Here is an 18,697-nt window from a genome sequence, read left to right on the forward strand (position 1 = left end):
AGCTAGGCGTAGTGGTGGGCATCTGAAATCTGAGCTACTCGGGAGACGGAGGCAGGAGAATCGCTTGAATCCGGGAGATGGAGGTTGCAGTGAGCTGAGATCATGCCACTGCACTCCAGCCCAGGCGACAGAGTGAAATTGTCTTAGAAAAAAAAAAAGAAAAAAGAAAAAAAGAGGATAAACCTCTTACATGCTTACTTAACTTTACATAGATGAATCATCAAACAAATGCAATTTTTAATTCCACTCAGTGCTATGTTAGCATTTTTCTTCCTGCTCAGTCTTAAGGCTTGAAAGATATTATACATGCTTAATGTTGATGTGCATTATATAAACATTTCCTTATCACTGAACATCTTTCTTCCTTTCTCTCTTTTAACTGTAAATATTCTGAAATGACCATCTATGCACAGCTTGCCTGCCCTCCTTCTCTCCCCCATCCCCCTTTCTTCATTCCTCTTACCTCCCTTCCCCTTTCTCTTACTCTTCTCTTTTTTTCCCGTAAGATAAAACGTGACCAAAAGATAAGAATATTTTTGTGACCCTTGAAACCTGTTGCCAAATTATTTACCCAGAATATTATACCAATTTATGCTGAAATCACCAATGTATGGGAGCATCATCCCTTTTCATATTTGCCAGAGTTGTTCATTATAATTTTAAACTTAATGTAATGATAGAATGCTTCCTCATTAAGAAAAATCCTCCTCTTTTATAGAGGGTTCCTTTTAAAGGTTTTCAGTTTTTAGATTGTTAGAGAAGTAAATCTTTTGAATGATTAAAACACATTCAGTTACCTATACTTCTCTTTTTAGAGAGAGACTACCAAAACCAGTCTGTTCTGCACCATATATGCCTGACACCCATAAGACACATTGCTATGTCTGTCAAATTACCCCTCCTTGCTTGTCCACTCAAGATATTACACAACTATCTTAGTTGAAACAAAAGAAGTTCTCCTGCGTTAGCTTATTTTTTTTTATTTAATTAAAAAAACTTTTTAACCACAGGCTTAATTTGCATTTAGAGGTTCCCATTTCTTCCTCTGAATGTTACCCAATAGATACCACAAAGTAACTGCTTCTGTCCAGACTGGCAGTAGAAAACTGTTGTGGTTCTAATGATAAGAAGAGCACTAACCTCCAAAGAATTCAGGGTTCTTATTTGCAAAACTAATCAATAATTTGGTTTTACATACTCTCTCTTTGATGAAGTTCTAGTGAAGAAGGATGACGGACAAGGGTTGAGCAAGGTAGCTTATGCTACATATATTTTTTTTAACAGTTTCACAATTTATTTATTGAAAGATTATATGTTATTTTTAATTTTGAGAAACTTTTTATTTTGAAAACTTCAATCCTACAGGCAGATTACAAGAATAGGACAATGAATATTGTAGATTCTCCCTCTACATTCATGAATTGTCAACATTTTGCCATATTTACTTTGTCTTCTTTTCCTTATACTGCATTTTTCTCTCTGAAAAAGCTGAGAGTAAGTTGCAGACATCTTACCCCTAAATAACACAGAGTATATCTCCATCTCCTGATAAGACATATATATAACCTACATACTATATATATGTATGTGTGTGTATATATAACCATAATACCATTGCCACTCAGACTATTTATCATTAACATAATACTATTATTTAATATACAATCCATCCATACCCAAATTTCCCCAGTTGTCCCAATGTCTTTTTTTTTTTTTTACGATGTAGGATTCTATCAAGGGTTATGTATTATCTTTAGTCTCCTTTAGTCAGAACAGTTTCCTAACTTTTTTGTTTTCATGATATTTTTGAACATTCTAGGCTCTTCATTCATAAGATTTTGTCTATTTTAATTGACACAAACCTTGGATTTGAGGTTTAAAAAAACAAAAAAAGAGCTTAACATACCTAAGCAAACATGCATATTGAAAATGGCTATTGTAAAATGTCATTCCAATTATTTCGGGATAATAATACCAAATACAGTCTTATTTGAAAGAATGTTAAAGCTGAAGGAGCTTTAGAGATACTTAATTTACTTCCATTAGTTTTCATATGAGGAAACTGAGAGCCCAAATTACTTAAGGTCGCAATTGGTGGGGAAAATTCAAGGGATCCCATATCCTGATTTTCAGTTCAGCATATATTATTTGCTCTCACTCTTTCAATTTAATATTTTCCTGGAAATAATATTCAGAGATATAAGAGAACTCCTTGGAAAGCACTTGGAAATATGTGACAACGAAGAATTAAGAACACCTCATTAGCTATAGCATCTGGTTTAAAAAGATAGTCTTGCTTTGATGACTATTGCTGCAGACCTAACATACATTGAATTATTGCTTTGTATCTGACATTGTTCTAAGCATTTTACATGCATTCATTAATTTAATCTTCATGATATCCCTAAAAATTGATATATTATCATTCCCTTTTACAAATGCAAAACTGGAGGCACAAAGAGTTTAAGTAACTTTTCTAGGGTCATTTAGTAACAGGAAGAATCAGAATGCACAGGGCCGTGCACCTAGCCACTGTGATATACTGCCTCTCTTGATTTTAAGAGCTTCAAACACAAAGGCCATTCTTTTTCTTTCACAAATATGGAAACTGAGGCACAAATGGGTTTAAATGTTTTATTTAATGTTACCCAGTCAATAAATGCAAATAGATATCCCAAACTAACTTTGCCTCATATTGAAAATTTCCCCAAATCACAAAGGTGTCATATCCCCCATTCTAACCGGATTGCCACATCTGGTGAGACTTCCCCAGAAATTTTATTCACAGTTACATTGGTTGATCACATTGTTTCTTCTTGCTGATGTGAATTGGCAAGATGGTTGTCTGTAGTTTATATCGCCTATTATTATGAAATTGTTTTTCTCTATACAGAACTAAGTTACTAGTATCTGCTAGGAGCCAGATATTTTCAACCAACTAACATCCTTCTTTTAAAAATGGAAAAGGCTAAACGTGGTTCCTCATGCTCATAATCCCAGCAGTTTGGGAGGCCGAAGTGGGAGGATTGCTTGAGCCCAGGAGTTTGAGACCAGCCTGGGCAACATAATGAGACCACATCTCTTAGAAAAAAAAATACAAAAAATAAAAATGGAAAATAGCACTAAATTAAACTCTGCATGCCTCATTTATGATGAATTTGGTCATCATTTTCATTAAAGTACTAACAATGTCTATATGGCTATTGCTACAAAGGATTTTTTTTTCAAAAGGTCAATAAGGCTAGATATAACTTTACTATAGTCCATAACTAAGTAGATAATAGAAAATGGAAATTTTGGCCAGGTGTATGACATATGATCTGAATTATCAGTCCGGGTTGACCTAACACAGGAATAAATTTTCAGCTGATGATCTAAGTCCTGACTGTTTCGGAAACCTCTAGAAGGAAGAATTGTAATATAATATACTTGGTGAATAATGTATAACACCATAGTGAGTGACCCTCTATTGAATTTATGGCAAGTGGGAAATGATACCTAAAAAATGGGAAGAATTTGGGTAACTTTCACAAAGTTGTCCCCCTATTTGTGTCTGTCTCAGCTTTGTGTAGGCTAAAAGATGAAGATTACCTCAAGATGCAAAGAGGCATAGAGGGGGTCCTGAGACCGGCAAGGTACTGAGGACTTAAGGTACACCTTGAATTAAGTTTGACAGTACACACAATTTTTTTCTGACAATATGGAAAACAAAATGGTCACTAACATCTTGGGGTGACTACTTGTACAAAAATGACTGGCATCTCCAATAAAATTTCCCCTACTCTTTTGGGAAGCAGCCTACACAGCAGGTAATTACAGTTTGGCTGGAATGTAAGTCAGCCAAAGCCTTATCTCAATAACATGTCCTGCTTGCAAAATGAAGTGTAAGAGTGCAACTCAGGAAGAGTGCATGGCTGAGCAAGTGTTCTGGGGGAAAGACCTGGGCAGAGAAAGAAAGATGAGAATAATAGGAAAGAGAAATGCTAAACATTCCTTTTGGGTCTTCTAGACGCTGCATAAAATTCCAGAATCTTATATCCCATGTTCATTATACAACAAATTATGTGGGGAATCTTATGTATGAATCTAAACATGTAAGGCAATGCCACATTTTTGCTGAGAGGATTTATTGTTGAAGAGCGTAAAAATCTGACTTTGTTTCCTGAGGCAGAGGTCTGTGATATACCTAACACAAGTATTAAGCAGTTCACTACATTCAAATAAGTGGTCTCAAGTTCTCAGGAACTTTCAAGGGAAAGGTGATAAAAGAGACAGCAGTAAAAACCTTTGTTAGGAAAAGGTAGGCTAAGGCTAATTATTATTAATTATTATCAATTGAGACAGGGTCACACTGTTGTCCAGGTTGGAGTACAGTGGTGCAAACCTATTTCACTGTAGCCTCGACCTCCTCAGCCTCTCAAGTAGCTGAGACCACGGGTGTGTGTCACCATGCCTGGTTAATTTCTTAAAACTTTTGGGAGAGACAGGAAACATTTTTGTTGCCCAGGCTGGTCTTGAACTCCTGGGCTCAAGCAATCCTCCTGCCCTGGCCTCCCAAAATGTTGGAATTATAGGCATGAGCCACTGCACCCAGCTGTTTTTTACATTGAAAGGATGATCTGTGTTAAATTATCAGTGGGGTCCTTGGGCCACAGAGAAAAGTGCTACTGGATAAAAGATCTGCATTTTAGTTTTATAAAGGAAAATAAGCATTGAAAAAAGGAAACCCTGAATGTGCAGCAATTTTATTTAAAATTGCATTACATTAATTTTTTAAAAAATAAAATAGAAAAAATTTAGGTTCAATTTGTCATATTGGGATTTGGATAGCATGTATACTTTGATGTACATCCATTCATTAATCTGTTTATCTGTCTATCTATCTATCTATCTATCTATCTATCTATCTATCTATCTATCTATCTATGTCTGCTGCCATAGGAATCATATTTCTGGGCTACTGTGAAAGCTGCTCTTTTTTTCTAGTCCCTACCCTCAGAGGTCACAGTGGCTTAGAACCCAAAGAACTTGGGACTTAGTACTCAACATTAGGGAAGTCCAGATTTTCAACTGCATATGGTTTAAGTAGAATTTCTAGGATTCACCTGGGAACCTGAACTATGGATTTAATGGGAAAAAAGCTTTCTAATTCCAATTGACTGACATACAAAGGCATTTTGGAACACAGTCTGTTTTTAATCTAATTGTTTCTAAAACTTTCTATGCATTTATGAAATATATGTAATATATTGTTCTCTATCAAGTATGTACATTTTTGGGGACCGCAGATGCTGTGTTCATTTAGGGCCCATGGGAGATAGTTTATTTAAAAGTACAAAGCTTGTTCTCCTCACTCTTGGCTGACTTCTAAGGAATTATATCTCAATCCTGGGAACTTTTTCTGGATCAAGTGAGACTTTTTTTATATTTATGGCTTTTCCAAAAGCAGATATTTCAACTACTTATAATTTAATGAAGAATTATACTACTTTTATTTTTAAAATTCCCAGAGAAAGTTCCCAAAACTCTCTTAGTCATTCAGGTCTCCCCAGATACTCCTTGACCTGTTACTGCTGCACAATCATACTGGAGCCAGCACTAATTTCCCCATTGTGCATCCGGAAATCAATACCCTGCTGGCACACTGATGGTGAGGAGGCATAGGATTTATTTGCTGGCATTGGTGGCTTCAATCAATTTCCTTGTGCACTTCATCTTTTTTTAGATTTTGCAAATTTATGTCCTTGTTCCTTCCTCTCTCTTATTCATTATCTAGTTAGAACAGATTCTATAGTCATTATTAAGATCACCAGCAAATAAAGAGGAAGAAGTAGAGTCAGCCTCTTAGGAGGAGTCAGATAGCCTCAAAAGTCCACGTTCAGTGTCAACCATTGTTACTTTGTTTGGCATCAAAAGTGGGAACAAGGATTAAGAAACACAGATTACATCTATCATCCCATAGAATAGCAGACTAAGACAGAATTTCATCCTTGTTCCTCATATTTTCTAAGAAGCTTTTGCCAAAGTTCTGAAACAGGAAACCAGAACCATTTCTCTGGTTATGTAAGCTCTTCTACCAGGGCAAATGAAGGATAGATGTACCATTTTGGGTATTTAGGAAAGAAATTTTAGCTCACACTGGCAACATGCTTTCTGGATAACTATGTATGGATGGCTGTTGTCATAAGCACCACCTTCCTGGACTACTGCAAAATCTGCTGTTCCTCTGGTTTTCCACCTTCAGAGTTTCCAGTAAGTCAAGACTGAAAGATAACAGGGACTTGTAACTCAATTCTTGGTTTGTATATTTTTAGCTACATCATGAGTTGATTAGACTCTCTGCAATTCACAGAACCTAACCATAGAGTTGTGAAGGTATAAATTCCAAACTCCAAATAACTGTATCCACAGATTTGGCCACAGGAATTGGGGCTGGTTTGGTGGACCCAAGGCAAATGATGGTTCATGTAATTGCTAATGCTTCTGATTCAAAGAGGTTGGGAACAGATAATTTGTTTTTGTGCTTGGAGCTTGGATTATGATGCAAGACTAGAAGAAACAAGAGGAATAGAAAGATCAAAGTAGAAGCTGGGGTGGGAGGAAACGGGCAAAAACACAAGCAGGGCTATTTATGAAGATAGATGGCAAGTAAGATGGAATGAGGTCACTATAATGTAACTTTAGAACATTTTCATAATACCAAAAAGAAATTTGACACCTATTACCAGTCATTCACCCTTCCTCACACTTCTCTCTTCACTGCCCAACCCAATTGTTAGTAACCACGAATCAACTCTCTGTCTCTATAGATTTGACTATTATGGACATCTCATATAAATGGAATCGTGCTATATATATATATATTTTTTTTGCTACTGACTTCTTTCACTTCACATAATGCTTTCAAGCTTTATTCAAGTTGTAATATGTATTGGAATTTCCTTCCTTTTTGTGTTCCTTCTTTTCTTTTTATCATTGGCTTGCTTTTAATTACCTTTAGCCTTTAAGCTCTTACAAATGTAACCAACTAGGTTAGGATAGGAGGAGCTATTTCCCGACACTTCTCATGTAAACCAAATTTTAGGTTTTCCTTTGTAGTAAAACAGGCTCTTCAGTGTTTACAAGATTATTCCTGAGTTGTGAAAATTCTCTCTGTGTTTTGCCCCCTGTATTCCTCTATTCAATCTCAGGCTGCTACAATCAGACAGACAGAAAGTGTGAAGAGACTTTTTTCTTGTATCTGTAGAGGAAGACTTAACAGCAGACAGTAACCGCTTTCACCTTTTAACTTTCAGATAATGTTCTATTGTATGGATATACCATATATTAGTTATCGATTCATTAGTTGATGGACATTTTGGTTGTTTCCAGTTTTTGGCTAATACAAATAATGCTGCTATAAACATTTATGTACCAATTTTTATGTGGACATGTTTTCACTTCTCATGGATACATACCAAGGAATGGAATGGCTGGGTCATATAATAACTCTATATTTAACAGTAAACAGTCAACTGCCAAACTATTTGCCAAAATGGTCACATCATTTTACAGTCACATCAACATATATGAGTGTTACAATTTCTCCACATTCTTGCCAACATTTGTTATTGCTGTCTTCTTGAATTTAGTCATCCTAGTTAATGTGAAGTGCTACACTATTGTAGTTTTGCTTTGCATTTTCCTAATTACTGATTAATGTACTTTTCATGTCCTTATTGGCTGTTCATATATATTCTATGAAGAAATGTATATTTAACCCTTTGCTCATTAAAAAAATTAGTATGTCTTCATGCACACATATGTTTATTGTGGGACCCTTCACAATAGCAAAGACTTGGAACCAACCCAAATGTCCATCAATGACAGACTGGATTAAGAAAATGTGGCACAGATACACCATAGAATACTATGTAGCCTTTAAAAAAGGATGAGTTCATGTCTGTTGCAGGGACATGGATGAAGCTAGAACAATCATTCTCAGCAAACTATCACAAGGACAGAAAACCAAACACTGCGTGTTCTCACTCATAGGTGGGAATTAAACAATGAGAACGCTTGGACACAGGGTGGGGAACATCACACACCTGGGCCTGTCGTGGGGTGAAGGTCTTGGGGAGGGACAGCATTAGGAGAAATACCTATTGTAAATGACGAGTTGATGGGTGCAGCAAACCAACATGGCACATGTATACCTATGCAATAAACCTGCATATTACGCATGTGTACCCTAGAACTTAAAGTATAATAAAAAAAAATTAAAAAATTAGGATGTCTTTTTATCACTGAGTTGTAAGCCTTTAAACATATATTCTACATAAAAGTCACTAATTAATAATTTACAAATGTTTTCTTCTATTATTTAGGTTGTTATATTAGTGTCTTCCAGAGAAAGAAAACCAATAGGACACACACACACACACACACACACAGACATACACAGGCATACCTCAATTTATTGTGCTTTGCTTTATTGTACTGAACAGAGCTTTCATTTTTCACAAGCTGAAGGTGTGTGCAACCCTGCAGCAAGCACCTCTATTAATGCCATTTTTCCCAACAGCAATATGCTCCGTTTGTGTCTCTGTGTCACATTTTGGTAATTCTCACAATATTTTACACTTTATTATTATTATATCTGTTATAGTAATCTGTGATAAGTGATCTTTGATGATACTATTGTAATTTTGGGGGGGCTATATGAACCATACCCACGAACTTAATCAGTAATGGTTGTGTATGTTCTGATTGCTCCACTAACCACCCATTCCCCCATCTCCCTCACTCTCCTCAGGCCTCCCTATTCCCTGAAACACAACAATATTGAAATAGCCCTACAATGACCTCTAAGTGTTCAAGTCAAAGGAAGAGTTGCATGCCTCTCTTTTTAAATTAAAAGCTAGAAATAATTAAATTTGGCGAGAGAGGAAGGTCAAAAGCCATGATAGGCTGAAAGCTAGGCCTCTGTGCCAAAGAGTTGGCCAAGTTGTGAGTGCAAAGGAAAAGTTCTTGAAGGAAATTAAAAGTGCTGCCTCAGTGAACACATGAAAAATGATAAAAACAAGGAAACAGCCTTAATGCTGATGTGGAGAAAGTTCTAGTTGGTCTGGATAGAAGATCAAGCCAGCCACAACATTCCCTTAAGCCAAAGCCTAATCCAGAGCAAGGTCCTAACTCTCTTCAATTCTACAAAGGCTGAGAGAGATGAGGAAGCTGCAGAAGAGAAGTTGGAAGCAGTGCTTGCTTATTGCTGTACCTGCTGCAGTTGCTTTCAGCTGGAGGAAATTTATGCTGTTTGTGTCTCAGAAAATCTGCAAAACATGCTGGTGACCAGTGCCTCTGGGGAGCTTGAAGACTGCAGAGATGTTCTCTACGGGCTCTTGGGACAATGGGGAAAATTATGTTTCACTGCAGTCTATTGGAGATTTTGGAAACTTGAACTCTGATAGAGGGTTTGAAGAAGACAATCAATTACTGTGTGATATTAGACACTATGGTGATATAATGGATTGACAGTTGTCTGACCAGGAAAGAATTGTAGCTGCTTCATCAACAGGATGTGTATCAGTTTTCCTTCATCATCTGAATAACCAGACTCTTTCAGTCAACCAGCTGTGAACTACAGCTCATTACCACACAGGCCCAGAAAGTCCTTCGTGTAGCAGTGCACCATGTACAGCTGTTGTGTGGAACAACCCAGAAATCATTAACGTTGGAGACAATGGTTGAATAAATCTCTTCAAAGCTTATCACAAGGAAACCATAAGAACTGTAGGCAATGCGGATAGTAGTATACTCTATGCTGTAATCTTTCTTAGAACTCTTGAGAGATTCTTACTGTAAATTCGATTGGACAGTTAAAAATATGGGATTTCACACAACAAGGAAATGAGCCTTCTCAGATATTGTCACTGACCGGTGACTGAGTGCCATTCCATTGCATTGATAGAAATCTCACCAAATAGCATGTTGCAGCTCCTGGTGGCCAGGATGGAATGTTGAGTATTTGGAATGTTAGACAAGGTACTATGCCTGTATCTTCGCTGAAGAATTACGAAGCTAAAATGTAGGAAGTTCACTTTCACCCATTAAACCCAGATCCTCCATTTATTGTTCTGAAGATGAATTCCTCTGACATTGGGATGTTTCCACAGATGTACCATCACTCTTTCACCAAGGAGGAAGAGCTAGTACTTTTTTGTCTCATAGCATTAGTAAGCAAGCTAATGTTCACCAGTCTCTCAAAGTTCTTGGCTCAGCACTGATCCTACAAAAGACCAAATTGAAATCACAAGCTTACTTCTCAACCCTGTCTGTGAACCGTTTGGATGCGTTTTTGTCATCTTTATCCTTGTCTTGTTTGTGGAACTGATGCAGAAGCAGTTTATAGTACTGGACAACTTTTTTTCATAAACTACTGTAATTATAAGATTTTAGATAAATGTATAATTGGCCTTTTGAATTCCACCTTTTGTGCAAAATGTTATTATCAGAAAATGTGACATTTGCAGGGGAAACATCAGTAAGCTACCGTCAGTGTCAATGCCCAGCTTTGGCTTTTGTTAGCTGGATATTCCCACAACAGTTGCAGAATCTGATAGATGACCGATGGTAAAACATGTGAACATGCGGAAGAACATCAGAGGGATTCTGGTGCCAATGAATAATACATTGCCTTCAGACAATTATTGACAGCTCATGGAACTATTTCTTCATTTTTGATGTTGTGGGACTTAACTCAACATCAGTGGTAGTTAGGGGAACAACCAAGAGGTTTCTATAATTTTTATCAGTATGTATACTCCTTCCTAGTGGCAATTGCCAGTGTTAATGATTATTCTTTTTATTGAAAATATTTTCTATAGTCCTTCTACACTTTATTTCCTTAATAATTTTAATAAACTTTTAAAGGAAGAATTGAGTAGAGCAAAAGTGAAACATTAATAGTTGCATTCAAAATTTTTTAAAGATTAAAATGTTTTGACAAGTTACTTTGTAAGAATAGGTTTTTGAGCAGAACTGTGTCAACTGCTTAGACTCAACTTTATTTTTCTTGAGTTTCACAACGTAGTTGAAAATTGCCCAACTGGACATTGTGCAACAAAGTAGAATTTGATATTGATAAGTGGACTGACTTCCAAACTAAAATTTGATAACAAATGTGATAATTATATGAGGATGTGGTAAGAGTAAAGAATTTTGCCATCTTTATCCTTATCTGCAATGTTAGTAATGACTTAACACAGTGTTTTAAGACAATTTTATGACATTGTCTTTCCAAAGTTCATTAGATTTTAAATGTATTATAGACCTAAAACCTTGATGATAAATCACAACTGTTACATAATTGAAGTGTTCATTTACTTTATAATTACAATAGTCATAATTATGGTGAAGTTTTGCTTTTCTGTCCAAATAAATATTTTCAGTTTTTAAAATGCCACCTTACCTCAGGGATTGCTGGGGTTTTTTTTGTGCTGGGAGTAATTTTTAAAAGACTTTTTGTTACTATGAAAGTAATTCATTGCAGGAAAAGAAAATATAGTCAAAAGAAAAATTTAAATACAATTTCAAACAGACAATATTTTTTTCATATTCCTTCCTGTCAATATATATAATTTTTTATAAAAAATGAAAACATCCGTGTTATTTTTTGGGGATTCACATTTCCTAGCAGTAAATACATTTTTTAACATATAGATTATTTTTTACTATGTTTTACACATTGAAAAAGCTCTAATCTTTTTTTTTCTTACACTTTTATTTTAAGTTTTGGGGTACATTTTCAGGATGTGCAAGTTTGTGACATGAGTAAACGTGTGCCATGGTGGTTTGCTGCACAGATCAACCCATCACCCTGTAATTAAGCCCAGCATCCATTAGCTATTATTCCGGGTGCTCTCCCTCCCCCTTCACCCTCCGATGGCCCCAGTGTGTGTTGTACCCCCAATGTGTTCATGTGTTCTCATCATTCGGCTCCCACTTATAAGTGAGAAAATACAGTGTTTGGTTTTCTGTTCTTGTGTTAGTTTGCTGAGGATAACGGTTTCCAGTTCCATTCATGTCCCTGCAAAAGACATGATCTTGTTCCTTTTCATGGGTGCATAGTATTCCATGGTGTATATGTACCATATTTTCTTTATCTAGTCTATCACTGATGGGCATTTGGGTTGATTCCATGTTTTTGCTATAGTGAACAGTGTTGCAATGAACATATGTGCACATATATCTTTATGACAGAATTATTTATATTCCTTTGGGTGTGTACCTGGTAATGGGATTGCTGGGTCAAATGGTATTTCTGCCTCTAGGTCTTTGAGAAATTACCACACTGTCTTTCACAGTGGTTGAACTAATTTACACTCCCACCAACAGTGTAAAAGTGTTCCTATTTCTCTGCAACCTCACCAGAATCTGTTGTTTCTCGACTTTTGAATAATCACCATTCTGACCTGCCTGAGACAGTATCTCATTGTAGTTTTGATTTGCATTTCTCTAATGATCAGTGATATTGAGCTTTTTTTTCACATGTTGGTGGCCCACATGAATGTCTTCTTTAGAGAAGTGTCTGTTCATGTCCTTTGCCCACTTTTTAATGTGGTTGTTTTTTTCTTATACATTTGGTAAACACATTTTTTTTTACTATCATTTTGAACTGCTACTTAATATTCTAAGGTATACGTATGTGTATCATAATTTATTTCAGTTGGTTGCCTATTATTACTTCATGTTTCTAGCTTCTCACCATTATGATCAATGCTATAATGTCAATTTAATCTGTATTTCTTTTAAAACTGGCTTGTCTGGGAGGCTGAGGCAGGAGAATCGCTTGAACCTGGGATGCAGAGGTTGCAGTGAACTGAGATTGCGCCACTGCACTCCAGCCTGGGTGACAGAGCAAGACTCTGCCTCAAAAAGAAATAAACAAATAAACACACACATAAAACTTGCTTATCTTTAGCCGTTTTCATTTTTTGAGGTAGTTTGGCATTTTCTTATTAATTTACAATATCTTTTTATATATGAAGATTTTTTTCCTTTGGTTACATGACAAGTGTTTTTCAGTTTATTTTTGGATTTACTTATGGTGCTTTTCATAGAAGTTTGCATTTTGTGGTAAAAACAATAAATTTCTTTCATTGCAATTCCTGTCCCTGGCATCATGCTGTCCCTATCCTAGGTTTATATAAATGTTAAACAGCAATTCCTTCTATTTTGTGGGTTTTTTTTTATATATAACGATTACTTTGGAATTTAAGTATTTAGTACATCTGAAGTTTTTTTTCTTTAAAAAGAAAGAAAAGTTGGAAGCCAGCAGAGGTTGGTTCCTGAGGTTAAAGGAAAGAAGTCATCTTCATAACATAAAAGTATAAGTTGAAGCAGCAAGTGCTAATGTAGAAGTTGCAACAAGTTATCCAGAACATCTAGCTAAGATAATTGATGAAGTTGACTCCACTAAACAACAGATTTTCAACGTATATAAAACAGCCTTACATTGGAAGAAGATACCATCTAGAACTTTCAGAGCCAGGAAGGAGAAGTCAATGCATGGCTTCAAAGCTTCAAAGGACAGGCTGTCTCTTTAGTTAGGGGCTCATGTAACTGGTGACTTCAAGTTGAAGTCAATGCTCATTTACCATTCTGAAAATCCTAAGGCCTTTTAGAATTATGCTATATCTACTCTGCCTATGCTCTATAAATGGAACAATAAAGCTTGGATGACAGCCTGTCTGTTTACTGCATGTTTTACTGAAATTTTTTTTTCTTTTAGATGGAGTTTCACTTTTGTTGCCCAGGCTGGAATTCAATGGTATGATCTTGGCTCACTGCAACCTCCACCTCCTAGGTTCAAGTGATTTTCCTGCCTCAGCTTCCCAAGTGCCTAGGATTACAGGATGTGCCACCATAACCAGCTAATTTTTGTATTTTTAATAGAGACAGGGTTTCACCATGTTGATCAGGCTGGTCTTGAACTCCTGACCTCAGGTGATCCTCCCACCTTGGCTTCCCAAAGTGTTGGAATTACAGGCACTTTGGGCGTGAGCCAACATGCCTGGCAGTTTACTGAATATTGTTGGCCCACTGTTGAAACCCACTACTCAAAAAAGAAGTTTATTTCAAAATATTGTGGCTCATTGACAATGCACCTGGTCACCCAAGATCTCTGAGAGAGATGTGCAAGGAGAATAATATTTTCATGCCTGTTAACACAACATTCATTCTGCAACCCCTGGATCAAGGAGTAATTTTGACTTTCAAGTCTTATTTAAGAAATACATTTTGTTAGCCTCTAGCTACCATAGATAGTGATTCCTCTGATGAATCTGGACAATGTAAATTGAAAATCTTCTGGAAAGAGCTCACCATTCTAGATGCCATTAAGAATATTTGTTGTTTACAGGAGGAGGTCAAAATAGCAACATTAACAGGAGTTTGGAAGAAGTTGATGCCAACTCTCAAGGATGACTTTTAGGAGTTGAAGACTTCAGTGGAGAATATAATTGCAGATGTGGTGGAAGCAGCAAGAGAAGTAGAATTAGTGGATTCTAAAGATTCCACTTCAGTGGATGAATTGCTGCAATCTCATGGTAAAACTTGAATGAAAGAAGGGCTGTTGTTTATAGATGAACAAAGAAAGTGGTTGCTTGACATGGAATACACTTCTGGTGGAGATGCTGTAAACTGTTGAAATGATAACAATGGACTTAGAATTTTTCATAAATTTAGTTGATGAAGCAGCAGCAGGACTTGAGCGAGTTGACTCCAATTTTGAAAGAGCTTCTATTGCAGGGAAATGTATCAAACAGCATAACATGCAACAGAGCAATCTTTTGTGAAAGGAGGAGTCAATTAATGCAGCAAACTTCATTGTTGTCATATTTTAAGAAATTGCCACCACCTCCCCAAACTTTAGCAACCACCACCCTGATCAGTCAGCAGTGATCAACATGGAGGCAAGACCCTTCCCCAGCAAAAAAGATTATGACTTCCTGAGGGCTCAGATGATTGTTAGCACTTTTAAGCAATATTTTAAAATTAAAGTATGTACATGTTTAATATATAATGTTACTGCTCATTAATAGACCAAAGTAGAATGTAAACATAGCTTTTATATATACTGGGGAATCTGTCTGCCATAATATTCATGTGATTTGCTTTATTTGTGATATTTGCTCTGTTGCTGTAGTCTGGAATCAAACTTGTAATATCTTCTAGCATACATATGTATACATACACACATATGTTGAGAGAGAGGTTGAAACACAGAGGGAGAGATTTTTTTTTTTTTTTTTTTTTTTTTTTTTTTTTTAGACAGTCTTTCTCTGTCACCAGGCTGGAGTGCAGTGGTGATCTTGGCTCACTGCAACCTCCACCTCCCGTGTTCAAGCGATTCTCCTGCCTCAGCCTCCTGAGTAGCTGGGACTACAGGCACGTGCCACCACACCCAGTTAATTTTTTATTTTTATTTTTAGTAGAAACGGGGTTTCACCCTGTTGGCCAGGATGGTCTTGATCTCTCGACCTTGTGATCCGCCTGCCTCTGCCTGCCAAAGTGTTAGGATGACAGGCGTGAGCCACTGGTCCCGGCCGAGGGAGACATTGTTTTATGAAATGATTCATATGATTGTGTGCGCTGGTAAGTCTGTAATCTGTAGGGCAGGCTGACAGGTTGAAAATTCTGTCAGGAGTTGATGTTGCAGTCTTGAATAGGAATGTAGTCTAGAAACAAAATTTCTTCATTTTCCCAGAACCCTTTTCTCTTAAGGACTTCTGTTGATTGGAGAAAGCCCACCTGCTTTATGAAGGGTAAATCTGCTTTCCTCAAAGTCTACTGATTTAAATATCAATCATATCTAAAAAATATCTTTACAACAGCATCCAGATTGATGTTTGACCAAACAACAGAGTATCATGATCTAGAAAAATGTCCTATAAAATTAACCATCAGAGCTGTCTTTTTATTTGTGTGATAGTAGCACTCAAAGAGCAAACGTTTGCTAGTTTGATAAAGTCCAATTTATTATTATTTTTTGTCATTTGTGGTTTGGGTCAAATAAATCATTGCCTAATTCAAGGTCATGAGGATCCTCTCAAATAAATTTTCTTCTAAGAGTTTTATAATTTTAACTATCATATTTAGGTCTATAATTCATTTTGACTTAATTTTTATATATGATAAAAATTCTGAGTCCAAATTCAATTTTTGGATTCCTTTTGGTTATTCAGTTATCCCAGCACCATTTGTTGAAAAGATTGTTCTTTCCCCGTTACTGTTTCTTGACACTTTTGATGAAAATCAATTGAGTTTATATGTGAGAGTTTATTTCGGGAATGTCTATTTCATTTTATTTATTTATATTTCTAGTCTTACTCCAGGAACACACTGTCTTGATTACTTTAGCTTTACGATTATATTTGAAATTGGGAAGTATGAGTTCTCCAATTTTGTTCTTTTGTTTTCAGATTATATTGTCTATTCTGGATCTCTTCCATTTTCATCATATCTAATTTTTGCAGAGGAGTTGTCTGGGATTTTAATAGATATTATGCTGAGTATACAGATACACTTGGGGAATACCTCCTTTTTAACAATATTAAGTCTTCTCATCTATGAACGTGAGATGTCTTGATATTTATTTATTCTTCTTCAATTTATTTCAACAGTATTTTCTAGTTTTCAGTATACATTTCTTGCATACTTCTGTTAGATTTAGTTCCCAGTATTTTATTCTTTTTAATGCTATTATAAGTGTAATTGTTTTCTTAATTTTATTTTCATATTTATTGCAAGTGTACACAATTACAATTGATTTTGCACACTGATTTTATATCATGTAATCTTCAACTTTATTTCTGCTAGTTTTAAAATTCCTTATGATTTTCTATATACAGAATCATATTACCCCAAAGTAGAGGTAGTTTTACTTCTTTTTTTCCAATTTGTATACATTTTATTTTTTCTGGTCTAATTGCCTCGGCTGGAACCTCCAATACAATGTTGAGTAGAAGAGGCAAAAACTGGCATCCTTGTCTTGTTCCTGATCTTGAGGAGAAAAAGTTTAGTGTCTTACCATGAAATATAATGTTAGATGAAGTTTTTCATAGATGCTCTTTATCAGATTGAGGAAGTTCCCTTCTATTCCTAGTTTATTGAATATTTCTTTTTCATCATGAAAGAGTATTAGAGTTTTGTCAAATGCATTTTCTGCATCTATTGAGATGATCATATGATTTCGTCTTTTGTTCTATTAATATTGGATATTACATTAATTGATTTTTTGGGTATCAAAACAACCTTGCATTCCTGGAATAAATCTTATTTGTTCCTGGTCTGTAACTTCTTTTAATGTTTCTATTATTGGTTTGCTAGTATTTTATAGAGAATTTTTATGTCTTTATTTATAGGTTTATTGTCTTTGTCTAGTTTTGGTATTAAGGTAAAATTGGCCTCATAGAATGAGATGGAAAATGCTCCTTTCTTTTACATTACTAGAAGATTTGTAAAGGATTTGTGTTAATTTTTCCTTAAATATTTGGTAGAATTCACCAGTGAGGCCATCTGAATCTAGGCTTTTCTTTTTTTTGAGACAGAGTATCCACTCTGTCGCCCAGACTGGAGTGCAGTGCCCTGGTCACCAGCCTTGACCTTTCTTGGCTCAGGTAATCCTCCCACCTCAGCCTCTCAAGCAGCTGGGACTACAAGCACATGCCACCACACCCAGCTGATTTTTTTTTTTTTTTTTGTAGAGATGAGGTTTTGCAACATTGCCCAGGCTTGCATCTGGGCTGTTCATGGAGGGAAGTGTCCAAATTTCTAATTAACTTTTTTGTACTTATTATAAGTCTGTTCAGTCTATTTCTTGATACAATTTCAGTCATTTGTATCCTTTTTTGTTGTTGTTGTTGTTTTTTGAGACAGGGTCTCATTCTATCCCCTAGGCTGGAGTATGTGGTGTGATCTTGGCTTACTGAAGCCTTGACCTCCCAGGCTCAAGTGATCCTCCCACCTCAGCCTCCTGAGTAATTGGGACGACAGGCATGCAACCACCATGGCTGGCTAATTTTTGTATTTTGTATAGAGACAGACAGCCATGTTGCCTAGGCTGGACTTGAATTCCTGAGCTCAAGTGATCCATCTACCTTTGCCTCCCAAAGTACTGAAATTAGAGGCATGAGCCACCAGGCATATACCTGGCCTTGTGTCCTTCTAAGAAGCTGTAGATTTTTTTAAAGTTATCTAATTTGTTGGTATACATTTGTTCATTGTATTTCCTTAGATTACTTTTAATTTCTCTATGGTCCATAGTTATGTTTCCTCTTTCATTCCCTATTTTAGTAATTCTCTTTTTTCTTTTTTTAGCTAAAGATTTTTCAATTTTATTGATCTTTTCAAAGAACCAAGCTATGGTTTTGTTGATTGTGTTGTTTTTCTATGCTCTATTTTATTTATTTATGTTCTAATTATCATTATTTCCTTCTCTTTTCTGGTTTTGGGTTTAATTTGCTCTTTTTTAAATTTAAGTTTCATATGGAAGAGTTTCAGATTATTGATTTGAGATCTTTCTTCTTTTTTAGGTATAGGTGTTTACAACTATAAATTCCTCTCTAAGCACTGTGTGAGTTGCATCTCATAAAGATGAGATTTCCAAGCAAGTTATCACTGAGGGCAACTAGAGCTTAATCCTTCTCAGGAACTC

General features: G+C 36.0%; 1 pseudogene; it reads left to right on the plus strand.

Moving 5' to 3' along the window:
* The first annotated feature begins 9,888 nt into the window (after positions 1 to 9,888).
* Positions 9,889 to 10,615, plus strand: LOC126954410 (nucleoporin Nup43-like; annotated as a pseudogene).
* Positions 10,616 to 18,697: the final 8,082 nt, after the last annotated feature.

The sequence above is a fragment of the Macaca thibetana genome, chromosome 5, assembly GCF_024542745.1.
Source record: "Macaca thibetana thibetana isolate TM-01 chromosome 5, ASM2454274v1, whole genome shotgun sequence".
Lineage (NCBI taxonomy): Eukaryota > Metazoa > Chordata > Mammalia > Primates > Cercopithecidae > Macaca > Macaca thibetana.